Genomic DNA, 9,734 nt, shown 5'->3' with positions numbered 1-9,734 from the left:
CTCTCTTTATTTAACAGGTTCATAAAACTGAGAGTCCCCTTGTATGACTGAGTTCTGCATGGATGTTTATGGAAGTGGAGAGCAAATGTTGGAAAATTCTAGAACATACTTAAAAAGAAAACTAGACTAGAAATAAAGAAGAAAGAAAAATTGAAATGAAAATAAAAAGGATAGCATGAAAAGGAGTAAGAAAGATAGAAAAAGAAGTAAAAAGAAAGAAAAGAGGAAGCAATCTCCTGTAAATCAAATAATAACAGATGCAGATAATAATATCCAATGCAGCAATAACTCATTGATGTGGATCCTGCGTGTTGTGGCTGCAGTGGACAAATTCACACATACTACAGAAATCCTGTGGAGAAAAAGGGATGGCATGGCCACTCTCTGAGTGAGAGAGGGCAAGAGGGCCAGAGAGCATACAACCTCTGCCTGGACGGGCTTTTATTGCTTTTCTGGGCACATTACATTGAGGATGGTCCTCATTTACTATGCACAGGTTCACTGTAGGTGATTACCTTTTACAGATAACAAAGGAAAGAATGTTGCTAATTACTTCAAAGAGAAGGATGTTACAGATCAAGGAGGAAAGTGGTTGAACTGGGTAGACTCCATACTTGGGAGGTTTAGCATGGACCTTAGGAAGTTAAAGATACGCAGTAAATATTTGCTGCCTCAATCCAGGGTGAGGGAGTTTTAGCAAAAGCAAGTCTCATAGCAGCTTAGGTACAATGCAGGCCTGATTCCCCATGGGAGAACCTGTACATGGGTGTGGGTCCTGTGTGCTGGACCTTGCACCCACTGGCTTTTCCGAGTGGGGGCTGGGCTACATTTCCCACATGTGGAACAGTTCCCTATAACTCATAATTGGTACTGGACATTACTCCATTCACCTTAGACCTCTGTTAGGGAGGTGGCATGGATCTCATTTATTCCTCAAAAATGATAAATGTGAAATGCATATTTCATATTATTCAGTGAAAATGCTTTTTGTATGTCACTTCAGGCATTATTGTAAAAACATACCTTGTATGGAAATATAAGAGTGACATGGGTTTTGATGCCTGCTAGCTTCCTGAGGAAGAGTAGCAACAGCTATGTTTACATATGGAGAGGATTTTCCCCATTGACTTCTTTTAGAATCTCTTCAAGGATAATGATATTAAGCTATATTGTTTTATTAGATATAACACAAGTGAATAACCTGACTCATGCTTGTAATGAAAGGAGTCAAGAAATGTCGAGTGAAAGCCATTCAAATGAAATTCATATGTCTGTCTTCCAAGTTTCCTGTCAACCTTTAGGAGAAATAGGTCATTCATTAAAAAATGCAATAAATATTCATTATGGGATTCTCATACATTAGAAACTAAATTTGGTGCTTGGGATAGAACAGTTAAACAAGATTGGGAAGTTTTCTGCTCTCATGAAGCTCCAATCCTGCCTATTTGTCACCATCCCCTAACTGTTAACAAGAATCCACCCATAGGGAGGAAGAAAAGTGACCAGTAAGGGTCAATTTTTACTTCCAGTATTCAGAGGTCTAACATTAAAAAACATGCAATTGGTGAGGTCTCTTTTCTTTCTCCTTCTTATGTTTTATTGTATAAGGATGAATAGGAAGTTTGAGGGTCTCATGGGGCCACCCACTCCAAGCACTGGTGAGAATCAAGGTCTATCCAGCTGTCTGTCTCCCTCAGATCTTTATCTCTGATGCCAAGGTGTGCTGCAGACTATCCTGCTCTCCTCATCCACTGTAAGTTTTAAACTTGAAATTGTAATCAGGGTAAGTCTGGCAATAATATTTTGATGAGGAGACCAGATCTACAGATTCCATTGTGCTCTAATGGCTCCCACCTTCCCATGAGGTCTTTGAGGGCCATTGCACACCAAGTAAACAACCATAGCAAAGAAAATTGTATGTGCAGTTTGATTTCGGCCCATAAATTCATTTCACAACACCTGTAACTTATAATGGGACGGGAGGATGGTTCCATTTTTCTAAGCTAAGAAGGCAAAAGTACATAGACCAAGTCTGGTCATTTTCCCATGGGATTGGGTAGAGATCAGAGGACTGCATTCTCTTGAAGGCATCACCACCAACCTCCCTACCCAAAGCCCTTCTTAGTTAATCCTCCTAAGGAGTGGCACTGCTGTCCTTGTAAACATACTCAGATGCAGGCTGAGCAGATTCTCTGTCTCTGTCTATTCCCTCCCACTTCCATCAGTACCCCTCCAAGGTTTAGTTCTGATATTCCCCCCAGACCTTGATGCTGAAGTGCTGAATTCTGAGTTCCCATGTTAGTCCTTGAGGGGTCTGTTCTGCATGTCCCACCTGCAACAACTTGGGTCCATGATATCCCTTGGCTCTCATTTCTGTGATATTGAAGTCTTGCATTATTCCCCTCCTGGTGTTTGGATACCAGTCCTTAAAAGGCTGCTTGGTGATAAGATCCTTTGATCTCCAAAGGCAAACTTCTTGGATGATGAGTTGAAGCTCACATGACTCCCTAATTTCACATATCTTCATGTCTCTGCATTTGTGTTAACTGTGAGGGCTGCTTTAGGGTTCATAGGCCAATCATTGCCTCAAACATGACTATTTTGATATTTGGGCCTCTCCTGCCTGATTGAATATCTACCTTTATCTCAGTGCACCATCCATCCCTGTCCTGGTCTCTTGTGTAGCGTCATCCTACAGACAAGTTTCTGCCTTGACACCTCCACTCTGTGAGGACATGGAGCAGTCATGCCTCACATCCAAATTCAGTGTTGTGATACTGAAAACCTACAGGTTTCCTCCCCTCCATGTACTCTTCCCACCTTGCAGATTCTCCATCCTTCGTGCCTTGTTAACTTCTCTCCTAACCAAGATGTTTCTTTAAGAAGAAAAAACAGGAGATACATTACTTCAAAATGGCATTAAGCCAATCTGATTTTATTTTAAACCAGGATTCTTCATAGTGAAGTGCAAGCTTTACATATTATTGGAATGTAGAGTACTGAAGATTGAGTGTGGAAGATGTTTGAGAGCATAAGGGCCTTCATACACCTCTTAACTCACAATCCAGTAATACAGAAACAGGGTTACAGTGACTATACACCGAGATTTCTTTTCCCTGAAGTCTCCCATCAGCTTTCTGTCTGCAACCTGCCATCTCTGTTGTGTGGAGGCAGCCAGATCCACCTTGGAGTCTCTGGAAACTGGCTGCTCTGCACAAACCTGTGTAGATGCAGAGAAGCCAGGACTCTGCTCATCTCAGTTTCTACTCCTACATAGATTCAGCAGTCCTTCTGAATCTCAATGTTTCTCACAGATCCACATATAAGAGTAGCAGTGGTACTTTAATTATCAGTTGATAGAGGAAAAAACATAATGGCAAAAATGTCTTAAATAATTATTTTAAAAATGATTACTTTATTAAGCATAACAACATATACACATTTAGAAATAGCTCAAGAGAAGTCATGTGTTCAAGCTACAGATCATGTGTTGTGCACATTTGAGGTCCAGATGCCTGGCTTGAATTCCACAGCCCTGAGGTTTTCTGCCCTACAAGTTTCCACCTCACTGGGTGTATGAAATTAGACTGTGGACTACTTTCCTACTGCTATTTGGAGAATTCCTGTATCATCCCAAAGTGTTTTACAACACTTTGTAAAGATGGCCTCAGTCCTTATTCCCCTGCTGCCAACAGAAAGTTGGAGGAGTGGCAAGAGGTACATGACTACCAGGTGAGGATCCATGCCTCTGATGAGAACAGTGGGGTGAGGACTGAGGGCAATTTTAAGAGAAGACGAGGAAAGCCACCTCCCTCCTCAGAGCAAACATAAATAATAGTGTGCTCTGTGCCCTGCATATGGGCACTTCTTAAATATTGATTCGGTCTGAATTACTAGGGAATAACTGATCCCCACCCACGAGGAGTGAAGAAATTTGGACATCTTTCAAACAAACAGTGTTTTATTTTGACCATCCAAACAATGGCCTATTTTATTAAGTGGGGATTGGCACTTCTCTCAATGATGAAGAATAAAACCTCTGTAAAATAAAAGCCATATTTTCACATGTTTCCTTTAGCTTTAAGGGAAAAGAAGTGCTGTTTAAAATATTGTCTATTCCCTTGGTGAGGCAGTTACTGGTGTTTCCTTATTCCTCACTGGTTTAAGAGAAACATTTGCATACATCAACTTATACTCTAAGTAAGTCTTCTGAGTCATCAGTATCATGACCTGTCAAAGACATGTCTTCTAAAGCAATATATGTTAAAGATAGGAAAAGATCCTAAAGACTGATACATCCACCTCTAAAAAAGAGATACAAATTAAACCTTCAATTTCCTTTTAGCAGCTCATGAATAAAGTCCACTTGATAAGTAAGTTCTATGAACATCTCTTGCCCAGGGTCTAAATACACTGTAGTTTATAAATTTTATTTTCTCACAGAGGAAACACTTTTTTCAAAGAGGCAATTCTTTCAAAGTCAAATAATGCCAGGAATAATCCTATTCTAAGATCTACTAATGATGGAGTTGAACAATGTGCACCTACATCTTTCCTTACTTGAAAGAATCCTTTCTATATTTATTGTGCCTCCACTGTGCATCAGGTTTTGTTAGCAATAAAAAGAGCAAGGTGAATAAGACAATCCCTGTAAGTCTGGGGCAGCACAGTATGCAATAGAAGCAAACAGGATAAGTTACTAGTGCCATCTTGGGAAGATTGAGTAAGGCTTCTCCAGGCAAGGGATATCTCTCAGTTAAGACCCAAAGGATGAGTAGAAGTTATGGAGAAGTTATGCCAGTGCTCCTCCAACAAGAACCAAACACTGGTACCCATTATTGACTGTTTTTACGGCAAGATAATGCAAAATAGAGAGTAAGCATTAAGAAGCTTTTATTTATTTATTTATTTGCTAAACAGGTTTTTATTGCCTTTGGTCCACAGTTGGTATTTCACATTATCTCTTGTCCCCAGGGCTCCTGGGTGGGGCTGGTCCCAGAGAGGGCCTCCTGGTAGGGGTCCCTGTGCAGTACTTCGTGGGGAGAAGAAACTAGTATGGAAAGGAGGAGTTTGTCTTTGCTTCAACCACTCAGAACTCCACTGTCCTGTCTGGGCCTCGGTTTCCTCACTGCGCCCTTGAGAGGGTCCTAGCGAAATCCAGTCCCTCATTATGCCTAAAATATCTAGGGACCCTGGCTTGGCCCTCTCCCAGGAGACTTCCTTCTCATCACTCCTGACCTCCACCACCTCCTCTTCCCCCCCCAAAAAATACCTTGGTTTTGTTAAAAGCACCTGAAACTTTTGTGAGTACAGAAACCACAAACTGATCAGCAGAGAAAAGGGAAGAGGCACAGAAGCAACCAAAAGCCATTGGGGCCAGTTTCCCTCCCTGCACAGCTTTCTTCTCCCCCCAACAGCTTGGCCCAAAGCCTGCTGGGAAATTTGCTACCTGAATGTGCCCTGGCATGGATCCCCCACCCCATAAGCATCTGGATCTGGCCTTCACAGCCCCTCAGCTGGAAGCTCTTGAACACGTAGAAAAACAAGATGAAGACACAGAAAAACCTGATATCCCAGATGGGGTACTGATATACGGAGGCACCTCACTAAGGGTGCCTCAGTAGCCTGCCTCCTCTTGGTAGTAGGGGGCTACTCTGGGGCCTTCCCTGGGCTTAGGTAGTTGCCTGCTGACTCTGGAGCCCCGTTGGCCACTGGGTCTTGTGGGCAGTACTTGGGGTCGTATATCTGCCAGCCCAAGCCGAAGACCCGGCCACTCTGGTTGGCACCCTGTGTGTAGCCCATCTGCAGAGACATGGAGGAATTGTCACACTTGTCGGTTCCCAACTTGGTGTCATAGATGTGCCGCCGGGTCCTGGGAGCCGTCATGCCCACCTGGATGGCACACTTGTTGGTGCCCATTTGGAGGCTGATGGCTGAGTGGTCCACGGGTGGCAGGATATGGTTCTTGGGGTCGTACAGATGTCTTCTCGTGCTATATGCTGTCATGCCTGATTGGCTGGCACACTTGTTAGTGCCCATCTGGAGCCCAATGACACACTGGCCCACCTTCCTGGTAGCGTCCTCAAAGTTCCTCTCCTGCTTTTCTGAGTACTTGATGCCAATGTCCACACCACTCTGCAGACCCTTTGTCTTGGCCTTCCCCACCAGAGCCAGGAGAGACACCTGCCCCTGTGTCATGTTTCCACTCTCAAACAGGTCATTGGCCTCGAACAGGTCCACGGAGTTCATGCCATAGCTGACCATGGCCTTGATGAAGTTGGAGAGGTTTTCTAGCTGGTGCCAGTTCTGCATGGAGCGGTTGATCTTAGGGACCAAGCCGGGCTGCAGCTTATTCATGAGTGTGCACAGGATAATCCTGTCCTTCAGACCCTGCTGGAAGTCAGAACCAATAGACACGCCTGTGAGTCCCTCGATCCAGCTGTGGAGTTCTGCCTCCTTCTGAGGGTCATATTTGGATAGGAGCCGGTTCTTGACCTCGGTGGAAAGCCCATACAAGGGTCCCTTGTTGAACTGCGTGGAGCTCATTTTGGCGGCTGCAACGACGCATTAAGAAGCTTTTAAAACAATTTGCATTACCATGACAATCAAGCATGTGATAAGTAGGCCTATATTTTTATGTCTTTTGATTTGGTATTTTCTAATAATTTTTGTACTGTAGTTTATTTAAAAAGTAACAATTGGCAATAAATTAGAAATTTGGTCATTCCCTAACAATGATGGGAGAAGCAGTGATCTAGTCAATAATGTATAAGTGAGGGTGGTCTGGGTAGAGGGTACAAGACAGCAAACTCTAAGCCTTGGTTCTGAGGAGGGAGAGATAGGATGTTCAGGGAATTGTAGGTTCTTCTGAATCACCAACCAACCTATCACCAAAAGTGCATTCTCTCCTTCTCCATATAGCCCACAGGCAATCCTTTCTACAATAATGGTGATTTTTAATATTGTGTACGCTTTCTATGCACCTGGCAATATGCTTAAACTTTTTCTGTGATATTATTTACAGTGCTCTGATGAGTAAGATATTATTATTACACTTGTTTTGTAAATGAGAGAAATTAGACGTGTCAAGGTTAAGCAACTTGGCTGGGACCAGATCCAGAACTCCAAACCAGAAATCTCCGACTCCATTTGTTCTTCTCACCTAAACTAGAAGTGATTATGTCCCAGCCCTTTTAGAATCTTTACATTTAGGACATCCCCTTCTGTCCTTAAGAAGTTGCTAAAGAGTTTCCAACTTTTTTTCACTCACATAGCTATCCACCAAATTGTCTCTCCCTCAAAGAATTTTATTTATTCAACACTACTTCGAAAAGAAAAAATACCTACAACCCTAGTGTTGTTTCCTTTCTTGCCCATGGGCAAAACTTTTGTTACAAAACTAAAGGGGTTCATTTGCCTCCACACATCAAAGCCCAATCAAACTGAAAGAGGAGTTTGCAGCTAAGGAAGTACAAGGTTTTTTAGAAAATGGTGCCAAACCCATCACAAATGAGCTGTTGCTCTGACCTGGCTATCCAGTGGCTGCTAGAGAAGGAGTTATGTAGGGATCTATGGAAATTACAGCCTTGGTCTCTATTGATTAGTCAGTGCTAGGGCAGGGGTAGTTGATATTTGCCTCTGGTCTTGATGTCAGTGATGGCATTGCTCTGTCTAATTTAACAAAGGTGTGGTCACCTGGGTCATTCTGCTTTTGTGGGCCTGGAACTGAAACACAATTGAGGCTTAGATGTCATTTCTAGTTTGACTGAAAATCTGTCTCTAGCAAACAGACCCAAAGCTTTGTTTCTAAGATGATTTGTCGCTGACCAGAACCCCACTGTACTGAGGACTTAGTGATTAAGGGAGTAGAGGAGCAAAGGAGAGGGAAGTGGTGAGTCAGAGTACTGGGTGAGACCAGTTTGAATTGAAAGGAAAAAAAAAGTGATAGGGTCATTTTAAAGAAATGTAGTTTCTGTGAAGTTCCACATTCAATTTGTTTACCTTCAAGATCTGGGGTGATAGATGATCAAGCTTCTGTTATCAAAAAACACACATGCCATTTTGATTTCTTATCCATTTGCACTCCACCCCTCACAAAAAACACTTGCTAGCATAATCCTCAATCACTAGATTTTTTGAAAACTCTCGTGACAATTCTTTTTCTTTTCCTTTATGCCCATTTCAAGCTAAATCAGGGGTGATGACGATGGCAATAATCTCCACTGTGATGATTGATGCTCCCTGAAATGTGCTTTCTCTGGCAGCAGGGTGCTGAAGTTCACCACACAGCTGGTTTCTTTGTCTTTTATACCACTTCCCACAATTGTGCTCAGGGTTGCAGCTGACAGAGAAAACAAACAGCCATACACTGATTGCACAACTTCCTAAAATGCAAACATATCTTGTAAGTGCCAGGACAGGAAGCTTTTTTGTTTGTTTGTTTTGTTTTATCAAATGTATTCTCGTCTTCAGAGAAGCAAATTCTCCATGAGTCTGCCTGTGGTGATAAAAGGGTTTGAATCTACTGCATGACATGAAGACCATAGGGACAACTTCTCTGAAGAAGACAAAGAATAGAATTATATTTCAGAGAATTTCAAGGAATGTTTTAGCAGGTAAAGGTATCAGGGATTATCTAAGATAGCTGAGCTCTTTTATTAATCTAATTTTAAAATCATTTTTCTTCTGTTACCCATGCTATGATATCAGCATATTCAGGCTGGAATCCATAGTTTTAGCCTCAATTCTTTTTTTCTCTGGATTAAATTACCAGTGTGGAGAGGAGGATGCAAGGAGAATAATTAGGGGACTAGGAGAAAAAACATTTTGACCTACTGATGAATCAGAGGGAACCACAAACTCCATTGAATAAAATGATTTATTCCAATTCTATTTTACCTTTACCTTTCTTTCATCCTTTGATGTCATAACTCACACTGCTTAGTCAGTTTATGGGATCTCTTTACTGCTTTTTAAATATCTCATTACAAAAAGTTATACAGGTATAAAATAATGGTGGAATTCTGCCATTAAATCTCACTCCCTTTAGAAACAAAGATACACCCACAAGCATACAGTCCTGCCCTCCCCACTTTCCCCAGTTAGGCGAATCTCAGAGCATGCCAGTCAGAAGTACCGCCCTCCAGAAGAAAAAACCACAAGTCCACGGCTCACTTCTCCCTGTTCCTCCCATTAATCTATGCTCAGCTGAATAGGTCTCCCGTGGTTCCCAGCACCAACAGCTGTGTCACCGAGATCTCCAGTTCTTAATCCAAAACCATGTGGCACTTCCTCATGGCCTGCCAGCAATAGTCCTTTCACCCCCCTTGACCTGTATGGTCCCACAAGGGTTCTGCATTGTGCCTGTCCCACATGGCGGCCCACCATTTTGTTTAAATCCCAGCCTGGATCCTCCTCCAAAACCCCATTTCTGACTCCTCCCACAATTGGCTACACCTGCTAGCACTCCAGGATCTTCCCCTTTCTTGGCTGCCACAATTTGTCCTGGAAGGCATGGCCCTGTGGTGTGGAGTGAACCATCTCCAAGCTCTCGCACAGGTGCTGTAACAGGGAGATGGAGGGGAGCTGCCTCCCAGCTACACACAGGCCAAAATCACACCCATCTCCCTGGCCCAGGCAGACTATGAAGTTAGCCTGCCGTTATTGACATGTAAAATAACTCTCAATCCCTGTGCTGCTGCCTTTCCCAGGCCCCAAGCTAGGCTTGTGGGGGG

The 9,734-nt window shown here is 42.9% G+C and overlaps 1 pseudogene; it reads right to left on the bottom strand.

Annotated features, from left to right (window-relative positions):
- Positions 1-5,649: 5,649 nt before the first annotated feature.
- Positions 5,650-6,546, bottom strand: LOC112297644 (calponin-2 pseudogene; annotated as a pseudogene).
- Positions 6,547-9,734: the final 3,188 nt, after the last annotated feature.

This window comes from Desmodus rotundus, chromosome 3 (genome assembly GCF_022682495.2).
Source record: "Desmodus rotundus isolate HL8 chromosome 3, HLdesRot8A.1, whole genome shotgun sequence".
NCBI lineage: Eukaryota > Metazoa > Chordata > Mammalia > Chiroptera > Phyllostomidae > Desmodus > Desmodus rotundus.
Note: the sequence above shows the minus strand (reverse complement) of the source record. Positions and strands in the feature narration are given on the sequence as shown.